The sequence below is a fragment of the Lepisosteus oculatus genome, chromosome 14, assembly GCF_040954835.1.
Source record: "Lepisosteus oculatus isolate fLepOcu1 chromosome 14, fLepOcu1.hap2, whole genome shotgun sequence".
Classification (NCBI taxonomy): Eukaryota; Metazoa; Chordata; class Actinopteri; order Semionotiformes; family Lepisosteidae; genus Lepisosteus; species Lepisosteus oculatus.
The window spans coordinates 5,378,291-5,398,805 of NC_090709.1; the positions used below are offsets into that span (position 1 = coordinate 5,378,291).

The following is a 20,515-nucleotide window of genomic DNA, read 5'->3' on the forward strand; positions in this document are numbered from 1 at the left end:
CAGTAAACAGAGCTGACGCTCAGCTGCAGACAAGCGCTCCTCGTTAGTATAGTGCTGAGTACCCCCGCTTGTTGCGCGGGAGACTGGGGTACGTTTCTGTGACAGGTCGCTGGTTTAATTTTTTAACAACCTGACTTCACTTAAAAAGTGTGTACTGTGTCCTATGTTTCGGACTTGTTACAGCAGTAGAATATGGAGATCATCTCCAGTTTTGAGCTCAACTGCAACAAGAAGTCATGCTAAATGTAGTATAGTGAGTAGACATCGCGAGACAACAGAACGAGAGAGTAGAAGGCGGGAATATATGGTGTAAGGGCATGATCTGTGTAGTTAACAAAATAGTTAAAATAATATAAAAACGTATTTTTATTAAGATACAAAACATTTATTGCAACGAGAGATGAGTGCTTGACGGACTCAAAGCGGGCAGAACACTGCAGATTTTAGTTCTCTTGCTGGTAGAAACGAACTTTTGAATTTTAGGACTTTTCGTTTAGCTAGCGCCATGGAAGATATGGCAGCCGCGCCGAGAAGCTTTGCTTATGCCCAGCTTTTTCCACCGCTTCCACTGAACCTCGGAGCTCCGGATTTGTATACGGAATACAAGATATGGATGGAGTCGTACAGATTTTTTTTTAAATAGCCAGTGGATCTACAGAAGCTCAGGATGCTGTGAGACGTGCTACATTACTGCACTGTATCGGGGCTCCCGTGCAGCGGATTTTTGCCAACCTCCCTGGAGAAAAAGACTGTAGCTGTCTTAGACGCTTCCTTTACATCGCGGAGAAAAGTGGTTTTAGAACGGCATAAATTTAGGCAGAGAACTTAGTCTCAGGACGAATCTGTTGATGCTTTTGTGACTGCACTAAGAGAACTGGCTAAATCTTGTGACTTTGGAGTATTGGAAACTGACATGTTAAGAGATCAACTTGTGGAAAAATGTGCACATAAGAGACTATAAATTGCTGCAGGAGGAAGGGCTGACACTAGAAAGAGCTCTTACAGTCGCTAGAATTCATGAAGCAGCTCAAGCAGAATCAAGAATGCTTTCTGACCACAGTGACAAAGTGACACTGAACGGGGCGCTCGTTCAAAATTTACAATCAAAAGCCGAGCAGCAGGACACAGTCATGCTAGAGAAATAGAAGAACAGGGGACGGCTGACATTACATGTTACAGGTGCGGACTAACAACGCACAAAGCAGATGAATGCGGAGCGTGAACAGCAAAATGTCTACACTGCAAGAAAACAGGACATTGTGCACATGTCTGCAGAACATCACGTCCGAGTTTAAGGACAAGTATCCCTTTTATTGTTGTTGCTGCCTCCGGTTTACATTTGGCGATGTAAACCAGATTCAGAAAAAAAATAATTTGAACAACCTTATTCCCATACTTACAAGTAGGCGCGGTGGCCAAGTGGTAAGGCGTCGGTCTTGTAAACCGAAGAGCGTGGGTTCAAACCCCACCCGTGCCTGTTTCATTTGTCACCGCTTTCCTTTAGTTTCAAAGTCTTAAAAAAACTCACAATGTAGGGATCTCAATAGTAAGAGAACATAACTGTCGCCAGTGATTAGTATTCTTGCATATCCTGCCTTGTTTTTTAGTCGACAAAGCTTGTTTCTCTTCACACCCATCTTCTGAATGATCGCCTCAGCATTGGGAAGGAACGTGCGCTTTGTACAGCCCCCGACTCCATGGTCTGATCACAAACAGATCAGGTGAGCTGTCAGTCCAGGTTGGAAGGAACGTTCGAAAGCACTAAAAATCTGACTTAGAAACGAGAAGACCGTGTTTTTTTAAACGAGTAAACGATAAAATAATATACTGCCTGCAAGACTATGTCAAGTTCAAGTTCAAGTTTAAAGTTCAAGTTCAAGTTTATTGTCATTATACTCATACACAGGTATATGGTATAACGAAATGCTATTTAGCAAGCTCTCGGACATAAGTAGTACAAAGAAGAAAACACAACAACACAACAACAATACAATTGTATAACAAACGAAAGACAGAGACAACAGCCGATGTGCAAAAAACAACAGGCAGCGTGCAAAACAACAAAAAGGTAACAGGTTATGTGCAAAAACATGCATCAAAAGAATGAAATAAAGGGATAGAAATGATGGGGAGTGAGCTTTTGACATGTATGGTAGAGGTAGATTTTCAATGTGTGTTTGGGTTTTTGGTAAGAAAGAAGGCACCGTGAGGTTCAGATCATAGGTGAGAGGTGAGGAGAGAGTGAGAGAGGCTGGGAGTTTAATAGTTTGATAGTGCGGGGGTAAAAACTGTTTCTGAGTCTGGTAGTCCGGACCCGAATGCTCTGGTACCGTTTTCCATGTCATGCTAAACGCCACAAATTGTGTTTGTCCAGTCGTATCAATCATCCTAAAGTTACAGAAAATCGGATGCGACTGGTGCAATCAGCACACATTTTTTCAGGATAGTCGAGCGGTTTAAAACAGCTTATTCACAGCTTCGTGTCTGTTAAGCTTTGTGTTTCACTCTCCAAATAGAGGCAGGGGTTCAAATCCCACTCCCGACAGTCAGGCGTTTTACCCTGTCTTTTTTGCCTGCTTTTACACTGTTTCAGTCTTGTTGTGCTCGCTGACAATCACAGTACGAGGAAAACGGAGAAACTGCTTAGCAAAAACATAACGGACAGAAAAAAGCTTCATAAACATGTGAATGTGATTAGCAGCAGTAAGGTATGCATTCAAATGTTTAAGGCTGATTTATAACAGCAGCAGAAGAAAGGTGCAGCACAATGCAATTTGTGAGAATTCACGGGTTTTTATGCTGCTTGGACTTCTTTCAAGCCTATGAGGTGACCCCCGTTTTATTTTCATTTTCAAACTTCAGAACCGAATAACAAAAAGGTTTCATGTGTGACAGCATTCCGTTGCAAATACCGTTTCCACGATGTATTCAGCGACGGGAATGAAATATTTTAGTGCTGGCTCAAATGCGAGGAATTTCAGAAAAACCTGGAAAAGCAACGCTTGCAGTAAATGACATATCTAAAGCGTGTAGTCAGCATGAACAGAACAACGCAATGCTCTGTAAAAACGATCCGAAGCCGCAATTACTCTTTTATCTCAGGTAGTTCATTCCGATACGATGTTTCGGCAGACTAAATGAAATGCCGAACTCCAAACATGTTGTTGCCATTATTGTACTCCTGCTGAAAGAAGAAAGAAAGAAAGGTGTCCTAAATGAACTTTGTCGCCCGTGGGAGATGTCAAGTGCATTGGACATGAAAAGTTCCCGATAAAACCCATTTCTGTACGTTTCTCTTAGTGTCGGGGCTCCTATTGAATGTAAAGGAGGCAACATGCTCAGCCAGCCGACTCAGCGCTAACTTAACGCAGGTGTCTCAGAGCGGAATTATTCAGAACAGGAGCCTCTACTTCTTTGTATACTGAGCTTTCGGGTGAACGTCAAAGTGAAAGACAAATTCGCAATTTTCACTTTTTGATTAAGGAACAAGAAAACACCATCCTTCAAACTGGATTCAGACCAGGGACATAAGACATACTCGCTGTTTTTTCTACAGTTTTAAGAGCTAGCAACTGAGCTATCGAGAGGTCTAAAATAAACGTTTTGTCACACGCGTAGCCCAATGTAGTGTAGTGTTCCTCTTTATTTAAATCCCAGTTCGACATCAAAATACTCACTCCCCATAGTGTCGTTTAGTAGAAGAAATGCAGGCTTCTACTCTATTAACGTCAAGAGTTCTTCTAAAACATTTGAAGGAATATCAGTGCAGGCGGAAATTGACTCTTTTTCTTTATGATTTGGTCATATGATTTTTCTTCATATGATTTGGTTTTGATTTTGAATCGTTATATTATTAAGTTTGTGCTTTCTCTGTTTTTATCGTATTGTGAACTTATTTTTTAAACAAATGCTTACAAAGGCAAACAGGGCACACAGTACAAGCTAAATACCCCAGACTGCGTGTAAAGTCCTCCTTGAGGTATGCTTTCAAAATAGCTGCACCAGGCACTTGGACACAGATAAACACAGGGATTTAAAATTCAGGAATATGAATGGTCAATTGCATACAGTTGGGTTTTTTACGTTTCGTATTTAGCGATTTGTGTATAAATCTTTTAACAATTCATTAAAATGCTAACAATATGTAAAATAAAAACAACAGCAACGTTAAATGCCGGGGAGACGGGCAGTTTTTTTTACAATCAGATTCCAATCTCTAATGCTGTGTTTGAGAGCTGTGTGTGAGAGCTTACTGTACATAACTTTCCTTTTCTCACATTTTCTGAAAACTATTCCAAAGGGGCACCTGTCACGGACATCCAAAGGGACTAACCATGGGGAGTAGGAGAGCGGAAAAAGACCCATATGCGTAGCGGCGAGACAGGAAAAAGGGCTCATTAGTGCAAAGAGTTCAGGAATGCCGTATAGAAACCTATGCCTTCTCTGCCTTTTGGCTAAGATCAAGTTCAAGTGGCATGCCCGCAGTTCTTGTCTTTCCAAAGGTCTAGAAGGCGATCGAAGATTCTGAAGAGTGCTTGAGCTGGTATCGCTCTAGGTTGAGCCTAGGGGGTTAAGGCCAAGCAGCAGCTGAGCTGGTTGGGATCCAGCAGTAACGTTCTCTCTCTCTGCTCTCTCCTCTCCTCTCCCCTCCCCCTTTCTCTTGCTCCGCCTCCTTGGCCTCTTGGCTGGAAGTGGGTACACGTGGCCTGCGCTATCCGCTATCGGAAGCGCTATCCGCTCCCTCTCTCTCTCGCTATCCGCTCCCTCTCTCTCTTCCTCTCTCTCTGCCTCCTTGGCCTCTTGGCTGGGAGTAGGTACACGTGGCTATCCGCTCCCTCTCTCTCTCGCTCTCTCTCTCTCTCCCTCTCTCTCTGCCTCCTTGGCCTCTTGGCTGGGAGTAGGTACACGTGGCCTGCCCGCGGTGCTTGCTTTCCACCTCGAGACTCGGAAGCGCTATCCGCTCCCTCTCTCTCTCACTCTCTTTCTCTCTGCCTCCTTGGCCTCTTGGCTGGGAGCAGGTACACGTGGCCTGCTCGCGGTGCTTGCTTTCCACCTTGAGACTCGGAAGCGCTATCAGCTCCCTCTCTCTCTCGCTCTCTCTCTCTCTGCCTCCTTGGCCTCTTGGCTGGGAGCAGGTACACGTGGCCTGCTCGCGGTGTTTGCTTTCCACCTTGAGACTCGGAAGCGCTATCCGCTCCCTCTCTCTCTCGCTCTCTCGCTCTCTCGCTCTCTGCCTCCTTGGCCTCTTGGCTGGGAGCAGGTAGACGTGGCCTGCCCGCGGTGCTTGCTTTCTTCCTTGAGACCCGGAAGCACTTTCCGCTCTCCTCTCTCTCTCTCCTCCTGCGCCTGCACTTAGCTGGGCTTTGCCCACAAGGACAAAGGCCAGGGCTCCCTCGCTGCTCCCTTTGCTCTCTCTCTTTCCCTCCTTTTTTTTTTTTCTCCCTCAGAGATGGCAGACAAGAGGACATTGATCCGGTTCCACTGGACAAAGAAGACGGAGCCGATGCCGACTGCAAAGGCCTTCTTTATGACCTTCCTGCGAGGGATCTTGCAGTTGGTTGCCGGAGATCTCTACTGCCTCCAGGACAACAAGGCAGAGAGATATGGAGGCCTACATGGCTACGGACGCATCGTACGAAAAGGCAACGAGACTGATCAGGGAGAAAGGTAAGCACCCTGGTTTCTCTGATTACAGGCCGGAGCCGATGAGGAAGACGAATCAGAGGACCATCACGGTTTGCACATACAATCCCTACGTACCAGCGGAATGGGTAACAGCGTACCTAGGGTGGTATGTAACGGTGGTGGGAAAACCGACAGAGGTCAGGGACAAAGGTGTCTGGTACGGCAAATGCCAGTACCGAGTCCTCCTGAAGGAGGACCCAGAGGGCGTTGACGGTTTCCAGCACCCCCCGGCTCGCTTCAACATCGGAGCCGACAGGGGGTACCTCTACTACCCCAAGATGCCGGATTTTTGCAGCAAGTGCAGACAGTCCGGCCACAAAACAAACACATGTGACAACTGCAATGAGGACGGGCACCTGGCGCCGAGGGACACCTCCTTCGCCAATGCACAGGTGGTGGAAGCCGGCAGGCAGAAACCGGTCTACAGACAAAGGGAGAGGGCTGAGAACAAAGAACCCGCACCTCCCCCGCTGAGAACCGAAACTGCTGAAGCCTCACCCCCAGCCGCATTGGTGCCACAAGATGGCCGCCAGGAAGAGGGACAAGATGGCCGACCGGAGGAAGGGTCCTGGATAACTCCCAGCAAAAAGGGAAAGCGATAGCGGGAGAAGAGACCCAGGGTGGACCCACTTTCGGGAAGGACAGAAAAAAAGAGTGGTAAGGGAAAACCGTTTCCTCGTCCTAGAGGAAATGGAACTTTCTTCCCTCGAGGCCCAGGAACAACCGGAGGAGGCTCCCCAGGAAACGGAACCCCCCTCCCCCGAGTCCCACGGACAAAAGGAGGAGGCAGCCCAGGAAGAGGTAAGCAAAGGAACAAGTAATAGGTTTATTCCATGCTGAAAAAAAGAAGAAAGAGAACACAACGTTTCGGCCGTGGAGCCTTCTTCAGGTGGGAAGAGGTAACCCCCTCCCCCAAGGCCCAGGGACAACAGGAAGAGGCATCACAGGAAGTTGGAACCCCCTCCCCCGAGGCCCAGGAACAACAGGAAGAGGCAGCCCAGAAATTGGAGCCCCCTTCCCCCGAGGCCCAGGAGAAACTGGAGGCCCCCGAAACTCCCGGAGAAAGGGAAGAAAGGAGCCTTCCCGAAGCGGTGGCGGAGAGTATCCTCGAGGACGACGAGGATTATTTCGAAGCCGCCCTGGAGCCCGGACTGATGGTAGGGCTGGACCTGTCCAGCATGTTTACATTTCAGTCCCCAGCGAAACCTGGAGGGAGCCCAGCATATTCCCCCCAGGACCCGAACGAGAGGAGTTACATCTAGGCTAAACAGTGCCCAGATGTAGACTCCCAAGTTTCAACTGTAAGTACAGAGAGGAGGTTTAACTTTCACTAGTTTAACCATGACTGTGAAACTAACCTTCCTAACAACTAACGTGAGAGGGCTGAGAGACCCCGTGAAAAGACGGGGAGTCTTTCATGATCTGGCCTCAAAGTCTTTCTCAGTTTGTTTCTTACAGGAGGTCCACCTGAAGGATGAAAGCGACAAGCTGACATTCACCAGGGAATGGACGAAGGGAGAATCATGCTGGAGCGTAGGAGGGTTCCACTCTTCCGGAGTGGGAATTCTCCTCGGAAACCCAGAGATGACGCTGGTTTCCTCCTTCTCGGTGGTGCAGGGCCAGATCCTGGTCGCAGACATCGACTGGAGGGGGCAGAAGTTGAGAGCAATTAACGTCTATGCTCCAACAGAACCCTCTATCCTGAAGGAAGTGTTTGCTGACCTGGCCAGCTGCTGCACCACCAACAGACAGATGGTGCTCGGCAGGGACTTCAACGTCGACCGGGAGAAGGGGAGCGACGCTAGCTCGGCAGAGCTGGAGTCGCTACTCAAGCAGTTCTCCCTGGTAGACGGCTTCAGACGGTGCCGCCCTAACGACGCCGGAACGACCTGGAAAAACTCCCGGGGAGTGTGCAGCCGCCTGGACTACGTCTTCCTGCACACGACCTGCTCCCTGGAATCGGCGACGGTGTCCCCGGCGTGGTATTCCGACCACGGTCGCTTGACGGTGGTGGCTAACACCAGCCTGCCGGCATTCGGTCGTGGGTACTGGAAGCTGAACTGGGAGATACTGGAGGAAGACGACTTCAGGGCACTGTTCCGGAAAGACTACGCGAGCTGGGTTGATCTGAGAGACGGCTACAGCTCCGTGGTGGAATGGTGGGAGTCGGTGAAGGACAGGACCCGAACCCTGGCGCAGATGTACTGCAGACGGAAGGCGGCCAGGGAGAGGAAGGAAGCTGCACGTCTCCAGAGGCAACTCGAGGAGGAGTACAGCTCGGCTAACGGGGGAGGAGCCTTCAATTCAGCCCGGGCACGGGACCTGAAGGAGAGGCTCCGCAAACTGCACACCGAAAAAGCCAAGGCTTTCCTGGTCAAGGCACAAAGGGAGCATTATGAAAATAATGAAACCTGTTCCTCCTATTTCTTCAACCAGGTCCGGGGAGCCCAGAAAAAGAAGGTGATCCACAGCCTGAGACGGGGAGATGGAGAGGAAGTGCTGGACGAGAGCGACAAAGTAGAAGCGGCCACCGCTTTCTACACGGAGCTCTTTTCAGAAAAGCAGACGGAGGTGGAGGCAGGCGATGCTTTTCTGGAGGGGCTGAAGGCACGAGTACCGGAGGAGGTGAGGGAGGACTTGGAGGGTCCGATAATGGCCGAGGAGCTGAAGGCGGCGTGCTTGTCCATGGAGAATGGCAAGGTGCCGGGGCCGGACGGACTCCCCAAGGAATTCTACACCTGATTCTGGGACACCCTGGCGGCAGATCTGGTGGAAGTGGTGCAGGAGATCTTCCGCCGGGGGAAACTCGGAGACACCATGAGGGAGGGCGTCATCTCCCTGCTCTTCAAGGGAGGAGACGCCGCCGACCTCAAAAACTGGAGGCCGATCACGATGCTCTGCGTGGACGTAAAGATCCTGTCCAAGCTCCTGACCGGCAGACTGAGAACCACCCTCGCCCACATCATCCACAGCGACCAGACGTGTGGGGTGGAGGGGCGATCCGTCAGCTGGAACCTCCAGCTGACCAGAGACGCCATCGCCTGGGCCGAGGACCGGAACGTGCCCATGATGGTGGTCAGCCTGGACCAGGAGAAAGCCTTCGACAGAGTGAACCACAGCTATCTGTTCAGGGTGCTGGAACGCTTCGGTTTCGGAGAGAGTTTCAGCCGCTGGATTCAGATTCTGTACTCTGACGTGGGCAGCAGAGTGAACGTGAACGGAATCCTGGGGGATTTCATTCCCCAGGAATCCAGAGTACGATAGGGCTGCCCCCTTTCACCCCTTCTCTATGTTCTCTTCACAGAGCCCTTAGCAGAGGCGGTGAAACGGGACCCCGTCATCGACGGCCTGGAGATACCGGGAGGCGCGGGGGAAACCCTGAAGATCTCCCAGTACGCCGACGACACAACGCTGTTCCTGAGGTCAGACAGGGGGTTGAGGAGGGCCCTGCAGGTCATGGAGCAATACTCCAGAGCCTTGGATGTCGAAGCTCTACCACCGAAAGAGCAAACTGAAGTTCTTCGGGCCCTGGAAGCACAGGACGATGGCGCCGGAGGGTCTCGAGCTCTGCACGGAGCCCCTCAGAATACTGGGGGTTTCCTTCCAGAGCCGGGACAACGAGACCAACAACTGGACCGAGAGGATCGCCAGGGTGAACGCCAAGCTGGGTCTGTTGAAAACACGGTCGCTGTCCTACACAGGGAAAGTGATGGTGTTGAAAGCAGACGTCCTGCCGGCTTTGGTTTACCTGGCGGTGGTGTACCCGCTGCCGGCTAGACTCAGACGAGCGCTGCAAGGGATGATCTTCGACTTCGTCTGGGGCGGCAGGTACGAGTACATCACGAGAAACCGGATGTGTCAGCCGGTCGAGGAAGGGGGTCGAGATGTCCCACATTTCCCCCTGAAACTCGACTGCATCTTTTACTGCAACCTCTGTCGGGCGCTGCGGGAGCCCATCGGCCACAAGTACCAGTACTTTGTCAGGCTGTGGCTCTCCATCCCGATGAGGCACTTGGTCCAGTGGTCAAACACTGGGCCCAAGGCAGAGAGGCTACCAAAGTTCTACACCCACGCTGTCAAGTGGAGCAGGAGGTACGAGGCCACGAGACAGCCAGAGCTCTGCACCAACCACAGAGCTCTGTACAAAGAGGTGAGGGGGCATCTGGTCGCCGACGAAAGGCTGCAAGTTCCCAGACAAGTCTGGGAAAGGACGCAGCCTGAAGAACTGGACAACGAACTGAAGGACCTCAACTGGATGGCCGTACACAAGAGACTGGCTACCAGGAACCCGCATTGCCCCCGGGACACGTGTTTCGTCGAGGAGACTCAGGAGCACGTGTTCTGGAGCTGCCCCTTCGCCAAGGCGGTGTGGGGCAGAATGGACAACACCATGCAACTCCTGGGGACGGGTGCGGTGCTCAGTTACCAGTACATTCTGCTGGGGCTGGCACCTACCGGACTGGACAGAGGGACGCAGTTCCTGATATGGCTGCTGCTGTCCCTCACAAAAAAAGGCCTGTGGGACGCGAGGAACAATCTCATCCGGCACAACATCGAGTGGGGAGCGAGAGAGCTGGAGGAGAGGATCCTGGCGGACCTCAGGAGAAGGATGAAGCGGGACATTGCTAAATGGGGTTTCCCCACGGCAAAGGAGCACTGGAAAGGCCTATGGACCCTGTACAGGGATTAATGGTTTACAGCAAACGGTAGGGTTTGGAGGGACTCTCATAATAGCGCAAATCCGCCCACCCTTGCAAAGATTGATAACGGACAATCACCGCCGTTCCGCCGTTGTTTTAATTATGTGAAGTGATGATGTGTGAGATGTTTTCTTTTTGAGATGTGTTTTTTTCGGAATAAAGTATATTTTATAAGAAAAAGAATATGCGAGCTTACTGCCTCCTACGGGCTCTGTATTTGTTAGCGATACAAGACCGGCCGTGGAGAAATGAAGTGAGGAGGGTGTGTACATTAAAAGGCTCATAGCGTCCCTGGAGGGGCTCAAACCACCACCGTTTTTGTTAACAACTGAGCCACAAAGACGCATGTACAGCTTAATACTTCTCGGTCTCAGTGAAAGTGATACACTCCGTAAAATTTCCAGAGATTCATTTATTTTAAAAGGAAAATCACCAACAGCGGCCGAGATCTACTGGAGTTTTTTCATTCTATACTGCGATTTCTGAAGGGTACCCTGTGAAAATACGAGTTTTGACGAGAAGGGATGGACATATAAGGTCAAAAGGCTTGGGGAATTGAACTTTAAGGTGAAGACTGCGGGTTCAGTAGCAGCAGAACCTGATCAGTATCAGTTGACTCCGATATACTTTGAAAATGAACTTGGGGATTTAGAGTCAGACGTGCTACCGTTGCACCATGGGGTACTTAATTTAAAAAAATAGAAAAAACAATCAGTGTTCCTGGATCTGTAATTGAGAACAACACCTACACAAGAGCTGCGCAGGAAGAATAAAATGTGGTCTGGGAAGAAAAGACTCTCTTCGGAAGAGCTGCGCTCTTCACAGATTTTTCTTTGTGAAGCTCATTTGTCTCCTTTGGGGAATTCAAAGGCACAGACAGCCATGACTTCATGGCCCAATGGTAGCGTGTCTGACGCCAGATCAGGAGGCTGTGTGTTCAAATCATGTCGAGGTCAGCTGTTACTTTTTCAGGTTCTGCTGGTCCTGAACACGGAATTCACACCATGCAGTTGAGTTCTATCTGTACACCACATAGATAATCTAAACAAAATAGGGCAGTACAGGACACGCAGTGTGGAGCTCACACAGGCTTACAGTCTCCAGCATTGGAGTGAAGGGGAAAAAAAGAACTTTTTTTTTTTAAGTGAAAAGGCACAGTTCACATCTGCTAAACATCACGTCCAACTTTAGAGACAGCTACATCAGATAATGGAATCCCGGAAGTTTCAGATAACTTTTTTTAATACAGGTTCAAGCAAACCTGAAAGTTAATGTGTTTCCGGACACTTTTGTTTTATTAAAAAGTGTCTGAAGCCTGAAAATGTAATTTGAAAAAAAAAAAACGCTATTGGACATTAGCAGCTGCTTTTTGTAACGATTTGCTATTTCATGCTGGAAAACAAAGGAAACAGACCCAACGTTTGCTTTCAGGTGCGGTTCATTACATAATATACATTATTACTGAGGAGCTTGAATAAAATTTACACGAGCCAGGTAGAAGTCGAACCTACAATCTTATGATCCGAAACCAGACGCGTTGTTTATTAAACCGCTGGGATTTCACATGACCTGAATTCCCCCATAGGGTGCTCAGCGTCGCTACTAGTAATGCACCGCTCCGTCTAAAATTTCAAAGTGAGAAACATGTGTTTTCTGATTTTTTATGAGTTTTAAAATATAATCTCTTTAAATCAGACAAGGGGTTTATGTTTCGCACTGAAATTCCGATTGACTGAGAATTCAAAGAAAGACTGTTTTCTTTCACAACACCGTATAATTATCACATCCACCAGACTCTCCAACCTCTCCAGACCTTGCTGGTTGAGCAATTGCTCCGATAAATTAGGTCACGTTTCATGTTAAATCATTTCTTATCAACACAACATTTCCTGGTGCACGTTTTCTCTATGAAAAAAAAGACATTTTTCCCTTGCATGATTTCTCGTTTTTTATCAAAGCGTACAGAAATAAAAAAAGAAGAAGAAATAGTGTGGCAAAAGAACTCTGTCGCCCTTGGGAGATGTCAAACGCATTGGACATGGAAATGCCAGATAAAAGCCAGTTCTCTTCGTTTCTCAGTGTCGGGGCTGCTATGTAAAAGAGGCAATTTGCTCTGAGCGCTGGTTAAACGCTTACTGAACGCAGATGTCTCAGAGCGGTGTGTCCAAGCGGCTGTAAAAGGTGATGGGTGTCCTGTCACCGTAGCCTAGTTGGTTAAAGCGCTTCTCTATTAAACAAAAGAACCGAGATTCAAATCCCAGCCGTGTCTTTCTTCCTATCTTGTAGTACAGAACGTACCATTTCGGGCAATCACAAAGGGCTTGATTTCGTTAAATGCATGTGTTCATTTCCTTTCTGGAAAACTTGTTTTTGATGAAATTCACACAGCTTGCGAAAAATGAAATTCAATTATTGGTTAACAGTGCAGAAGAAATATCACCATCTGGCAAAATAAACGGTAAGAGATTTTTTTTTAACCGAAAACCTCTGATTCGAGAAAAGAACACACCAGTCAGTCTCTGTGGAGCAATCGCTTAGCGCGTTCGGCTATTAACCGAAAGGTTGGTGGTTCGAGTCCACCCAGGGACGGGATTCTTTTGCGATGTAAACGTTGTCTTCAGCCGATTGGATTTCTCAGCGAAACCATAACCATTTTAATATTTGCAGGAAATGCGAGTGTGTAACACGTGTCAGGGTCACCGAGAAATGTCCAATAATGCCCAACATTGCAACTCCCCAGAAAACCATATTCACCCAAAACAAATTATCCAGTTGAATCCTCTGCTGAAATATTTTAAAAATACTATGCAGGTTTGTTTGAGACTTGACAAGCATTGTTAAGATAGCACTGTGCAGTTGGATTTTGATATTTTGACATATTTACCTTAATTTTAAACATAAATACTATACAGTCTATTGTAATTTTAAAATATGTTAGCTGAGGATGCAAAGGGGTGAAAGGGAAAGGTCAGAGGGTATAGTAAAAACAAGGTTAGGATTGGTGGAGGTGGCAGGGGTGTTGATGGTTTTTCTCTGTAGAGGATGATTGAGTTTTTTATCCTTCTCTGAAGTGAGAAATTGGAAGAGTTGGGAGTTGAGGGATCTGATGAGGTTAGTTATAAAAGGAAGTTGATGTGGAGCTGTTAGCTGTAAAACTTCCTAACATCTTTGATGTTGTCATCAAAGATAAACTGCAGTAAGCAAAGATAAAGAAAATTATCTTTGCTTACTGACCTGTCTTTCTCACACCTGAAGAAGGCTCCACAGCCAACATGTTATGTTTCCTTTCTTCTCTTTTCAGCATGGAATAATCCTTTACTTTTTCCTTTGCAGCCTACGCATGCTGACACAGCTACTCACCTGATATATAACATTCCTATAATCGCAACTATGAATGTCCACTGTGGGTATTTTTTCCATTATTATTTATTTTGGCATTGAAGCATATTTTATGTAATAGCGAAGTGTCATAATCACTGAAAAACATATTTTTTTCATTTAGAAAGAATTAAAAAAATATAAATCACTATGAATTACATTTAACCTGTACTGATCTAGGTTTGCTATATACTTTAACATGCCATGTTCAGAATGTCACAACGCAGAAATGCAACAGAGAAGTTTTGTAATTACAAATCTTCTCTTACCTTAGTGTCAGAATACTAAGATGTTTTGGTAACGAGGAAGGAGGGAAAAAGTAATTCAGCAGAAGGGGTGCTATTTTATTGACTATAAATCCTCACATGGATTTGTGATTTGTGATTTGTGATTTTGTGTCTCTTACCATAGTGTCGGAATACTAAGATGTTTTGGTAACGAGGAAGGAGGGAAAAAGTAAATCAGCAGAAAAGGTGCTATTTTGTTGACTATAAATCCTCACATGCCATGTTCAGACGGTCATATTAAAAAAATGGTACAGTAAATTTTCTTATACTTCATGATTTTCATAATTTGTTACATTGTGTCTCACACCTTTGTGTCAGAATTCTGAGATGTTTTTTTTCTAAACAGGGGCCATCGCAATACAACAGAAAGAGCAATTAGCTTTTCCCTATGAATTCTCTCATGCCATATTCAGAGGGTCATATTTTAAAAATGGTACAGCAACATTTCCTGAAGTTCAGGATTTTGAGAGTCTGTTACATTGTGTCTCACACCTCAGTGGCAGAATTGTGAGACGATTTTATAATCAGGAGGGAGGGTCATAGCAATAAGCAGAAAGTGTCATCACCCTTTGCTCATCCTCCGTTAACCATATATTCTCATATGCCATGTTCTAAATGTCCCATTGTAAACTACTATAATAACATTTCTTGCAAAATGCAAGATTTTGAGACTTCACGTTTTGCCTTTGTCTTATTTACTTGTTGTCTAACATGCCAGTTTGTGTTATTGTGAGTTTTGAAAATTGGTTTTCGATTTTCTGAAATGTGTTTCATACAAAAATGCAATTTGGATAATCATTACTTACATATTCCCCTTTACTGGGGATATGTGCAGTAATCAACTCGGATTAGTATTTTTAAAAATGACTATAGAGAGCCATCTACAGGCAAAAGGCGGCATAACATCACAGCAGCAGCACTTAAGGTGGAACGAAAAACGCGAAGAAGAAGGTGGCGAATAAGCAGCCAACTTCAGCCTCGTTAATGCAATAGGATTGGGTGAGGTAGAAAAATATTTCTTCCTCTGAATCCTAACATTTTTGTAGGTGTTCTAGGACTTCTCGCCTCAGATAAAGCTGTCAATACATCACTTATTTCGACTCTATCAATATCAGCAGTGTTATCAGTACTGAGCCCTAAGTGTAGGTCCTGTCATCATATAAAAACTTGAATGTATCGACTGCATTCACCTGAAAAAATCTGATCAAATTGTTAAATACATCGGAAACAAATTTGCTTGTTTTTTTTCAGATCCAGAAGAGAATCATCATGAGACTCAAAACAGACCTGTTAGTAGTATAAAGCGACACCTTTCGTCAAACTTTTGACAGGTACCACGCCCCCTTTTCCAGCCAATGGTCGTCTGCGGTGGTTGGCTGTCCCGCCCCCTTGCCAGCCAATGGTGTGTTGTTATTTGTGCATGTCCCACCCCCTCAGGAGCCAATGGTGTGTCGTTTTTGGAACTCCCGCCTCCCCCCCGGCCGGTCGGTCCGGAGCCTCAGGGTCCCAAAGCCCCAAGGCAGTGCATCCCTCGCTTTAGGTGTGTGAAAGTGTGTATTGGTTTGTAAGGGGACCATGTCTGCCGTGGGGTTGAATGCGCTCTATTATAACCCTAGGAAATCAGGTAGTTACGGCGGCGCAGGGAGTCTGGTGCGGGCCGCGAGATCCCGGGGTGTGAGCGGCGCTAGCCGCGGCCGGGTGGCCGAGTGGTTGTCCGGCCAGGCTGCTTATACGCTGCACAAGCTGAGTCTCAAAAGCAGCAGGGGTGCAAGCACACACACACACTGACTGACTGCGTAAAGTCTCACGGAAAGAATTCGCAGGACAAACACCATGTGAAATGTGAACCGCTTTATTTCAACAGGGGGTTTTCAAACACAGAAACAGCGCAGCAGCACTTTTTACGCAAGTTACAGACTCCAGTATGTGAAATGTGAACCTCTTTATTTCAAGTGGGGGTTTTCAAACACTGAAACAACGCAGCACACACGCGTTACTGGCTCCTGTTTGCATTCAACAATTAAATGTTGGTGCGGAAAATTAGTTCGGTACACGTAACCACCACCCCAAAATTGCTGAGAAACTTTGCGGCATCTGAAAAAGCATTCATAAACCCCTTCCGCTCCCCGTGTCTAAAGCCATGCAAACCACACTGGGCGATCTGATCTAGCATTGCAAAAAAGAGCCACACAGAGGTTCTCACCAATGACAGCCACCGCTTAGTGGTGACGATAGTTAGGAATATGCAGGGGGGTGCCCGCCGAAGATTTAAATCCGTTCTGTACAGCCGGGTAATTGCTCAGAAAAAAGCGCACCTTATCGACTTACATTACACGGGCGGTAATCTGTGTTTCGCCGGGAGTGTGTACGGTTTGTTGAATGAGGGTTGTACCGATGGGGAAATGTTACAGGGCGCTAAACGAATGCACAAAGAGTTGGGTTTTCCAGAGAATCGGAAAATTAGTTTGTCAGACATTACCGCTTTTGAAAAACATTTAAAGGTGGTCATTAAAATTTTGTACCACGACCAGGGTGATTGGAAATATTTTACAACGGGACCCACACCACCAAATTTCTAAAATACTTTTTGTTCTACTGCATGAAGAGCATTTTTATGGGGTTTTAAATATTAAAGCTTTTGTGGGGGCGGCGTATTTTTGCACTAACTGCCACGCGGCGTATAGCCACAAGAACGCACACGCCTGTGTTAAAGCTTGTAAAACCTGTTTAGATCCCCAGTATTGCAAAATTGATGCAGAAATTCAGAATTGCCCGGTCTGTAAGGTCTTTTGTCGTAGCTCTCAGGGGTTGGCGAGACACTTGCGGAATGCGGCGACGGGTGTGAGTAAGTGTGAGCGCAGGGTCTTTTGTGAGAAATGTCGGGTTTATAACCACAAATGTCACAAATGTAAAGAGAAACTGCTCGTGTTGTAACAACGTGATCGACACCCCAGACACACATTTGTGCTACATACCGCCTTTGGACAACCCCTAAATTTCAAACAAGTACATTTTTTTCTACTTTGAATGCATGCAAGAAACAGGGACACACATACCAAATTACGTCCACGCCCTTCATATTGACAATAAACGAAGCTGGGAATTTTATGGTGAAACTTGTCTAAAGGATTTTGTGTGTAAATTTATCGATAGACGTTTTAAAAACCATACGTTCATATCGCACAATGGCAAGGGATATGACAATTACCTAGTAATCAGACAGTTGTTAGCTGAAAAGATGGACGTTGAACTAATTAATCAGGGTGGCAAGATAATGTGTATGACCGTAAAAGCTCTGAACATCAGATTTATCGATTCTTTAAACTTTCTGCCTATGAAATTAAGCAAACTGCCGGCCGCCATGGGGTTCCCTGGGGCTAAGGGGAATTTTCCACACTTGATGAACACTTCAGAAAACCAAAATTATGTCGGACCGATGCCGCCGCCAGAACTTTACGGCGTTAACTACATGCTGCCGAGCAAGAAAGCTGAGTTTTTGGTTTGGTAAGAAGAATGCAGGGGAAGTGTGTTTAACTTACAGAGAGAGTTGAAACGTTACTGCCAGTTGGATGTGGCAATTCTAAGAGAAGGCTGTATCAGGTTTCGGGACAAGGTCATGAATATGACCAGACAGACACGCATGACTGAGTCAGGGGCCGCCTGTGTTGTCTGCATCGACCCCTTTCAGTTTGTGACCATCGCTAGTGTCTGCATGGCCATGTTCAGACTTATGTTTTTACAGGAAGAGACGATTGCGTTGCTACCCCATGAAAATTACCACCGCCAGCAAAAACGATTTTCTACACCCAGCATTCAATGGCTTATGTACATCGAACACACAGAGCCCGTTAAAATCCAACACGCGTTAACCACGGCCGGTGAGTTCAAGGTTGGCCCATATTTTCTGGATGGTTATGCTGTAATTGACGGAGTGCCGACAGCCTTTGAGTTCAATGGTTGCTTTTTTCACGGTTGTAGCGTTTGTTATTGTAAAAACGATTTTAAACGATTTTAATCCGCTGACAAACACTACTTTTGGTTGGTTGTACAGAAAGACGATGGTGAAAATTAATTTTCTCAAAATGAGAGGTTTTAACGTGCGTGTTTTGTGGGAGCACAAGTTCAGAGACATGCTTGTTGAAAATGGAGACTTGGGTAAATTTTTAACAGCGAGTCGCTTTTTTGGGGGAGAACAAATGAGATTTGTTTGCATTACACAGCGCAGCCCGGTGAAAAAATCCATTACTATGATTTCACCAGTCTGTATCCATTTGTGAACAAAACTAAAAAATACCCACTGGGGCACCCCCGAATAATTTATAAGAACTTTGGAGATTTAAAACAATATTTCGGTTGAGCAAAGGTGAAAGTTTACCCACCCAGATGTTTGTACTTTCCAGTTCTTCCAACCAAAATTGACAAAAAAAACTGTCAACACTGTCGTACATGTGGTGAAACAAAACAGACCACCCCCTGTGAGCACGGTGATGAAGATCGCGCCTTGACTGGTGTCTGGTGCCCCCCTGAATTATGGCCTTAGATCTGGGGTATAGAGTGGGTAAAATTTATGAAATTTGACATTTTGAAAAGTCCTCACACAATCTTTTTACCGACTACATCAAACTGCATCTGAAAGGGAAACAGGAAGCTTTGGGGTTTCCAGAGGGGTGTACAGATGTCGCGAAACAACAAAGATATATCAGCGAATATTATGAAAAAGAGGGTGTCCGGCTGGACCCCGGCAACATTAAAAAGAATCCGGCCAAAAGACAGCTTTCAAAAATTGCCTTGAACAGTTTGTGGGGGAAGTATGGGCAAAGAGACAATTTACCACAGACCACCATTGTGAGAAACCCCGATGAATTGTTCAGGTACTTATTTACGCCATATCATGAGGTGTCAGCCTGCGAGTTTATCAATGAAAACACAGCCTGTGTTACGTGGAAACACTAAACACCACTATACAGGCCATTCAAACACTAACATTTTCATCGCTAGCTTTACAACCGCCTATGCCCGCTGGGAGTTATACAATCTGCTAAACGCTTTGCAAGGCCACTGTCTGTACCACGACACAGATTCCGTTATCTTTGTGAGCCGGGAGGGTGAGTGGAATCCGGGGCTGGGTGACTATTTGGGTGAGCTGACCAGCGAAATCGATGCTGGACAACACATCACCGAGTTTGCATCAACAGGACCCAAGTCGTACGGGTACAAGCTGTCTGGTGGGAAAGCCTGTTTAAAGGTGAAAGGCATTACGCTCAATGTGAACAATTGTGAAAAAGTTAACTTTGAGAGTCTGCGGGACTTGGTTTTTGACTATGGCATTAATCCTTATGCAGAGTGCCGGGAATTTAAACACATTTCTATTCAACAGCCGATGATCGTGCGTGTTAAAAAGGATTGGCGCATTGAGACCCGGACCTTAAAGAAAACCCAGAAGGTGGTGTACGACAAGCGGGTGCTGCAAGAAAATTTGACATCGTTGCCCTACGGATATTAACACGATGGATGTCAGGTTAAAACACCCTTTTTCATGCATTTTTTCCTGACCCTCGAATTGCGGTAAAAGTTATTTTATAAAACAGCTCTTGGAGAATAGTGATACTGTTATGACTCGTAAACCCGAAAACATAGTCTGGTGTTACAGCTGCTGGCAAGCTCTATCCGCTGAGTTGCTTGTGAAATTTCCATACATTCAGTTTATAGAAGGGCTACCGACGTCGTTTTCCGATGACCAGCTACTGCCACCGGATAGAGTAAATTTGATTATAGTTGATGATTTGATGGAGTCTGCGTGTGGAAATAATGAGATAGAAAAAGCTTTTACAAAATACGTACACCACTGAAACCTCAGCATCATGTATATCGTCCAAAATGTGTTTTGTCAAGGCCGGAAAAGTAGAACCATAGCGTTAAATACAAAGTACATGATGCTGTTTTAAAAACCCTAGAGATAAACTACAGATTACAACCCTGTCACGGCATATGTATCCCGGTAAAGCCAGATTTTTTTGGAAGCGTTTGATGAGGCTACTAAAAAACCTTTCGGTTACTTGTTGGTTGATTTAAATGCCGACACCCCAGATGACTATCGCTTGTGAACAGGTCTTTTCCCCCCAGATGTACCTGTGGCTTATGTATTTAAAGAATCTAAAAGTCGGTGATCTCGCAACCACAGACTCAGTCAAAAAAACACGTTCGGGCCGTCGTCATGTCTTCACGCGTTCGGAGAAACCTGACACTTGCATTTTCTGGTAAAAGCCAGCCCCAGTCACCGGAAAGCTATTCTCTGTGGGGCTTTAGATGATCTTGTACAGGCAATAGCTAAGCCTGCCAAGCAGTTTGGGACCCTGAAGAGAAAGCATAAGCTTTTAAAGACTTTGAGTCAAAGGGGTCTTTCTCTTAAAAGAAAGAGACTCTTGGTGAACCAGTCCGGCAGTTTTATCGGGACACTGTTGAGTA

General features: G+C 46.3%; 2 non-coding genes and 1 pseudogene across 2 annotated transcripts; 2 read left to right on the forward strand and 1 right to left on the reverse strand.

Annotated features, from left to right (window-relative positions):
- Positions 1-20,515, reverse strand: part of LOC102695046 (zinc finger protein 721-like) — a 1,154,024-nt pseudogene that overhangs the window by 1,037,384 nt on the left and 96,125 nt on the right.
- On the forward strand, positions 1,406-1,477 carry trnat-ugu (transfer RNA threonine (anticodon UGU)). The gene has a single exon. It is a non-coding gene; the product is annotated as a tRNA-Thr (tRNA).
- trnan-auu (transfer RNA asparagine (anticodon AUU)) lies at positions 12,901-12,974 on the forward strand. The gene has a single exon. It is a non-coding gene; the product is annotated as a tRNA-Asn (tRNA).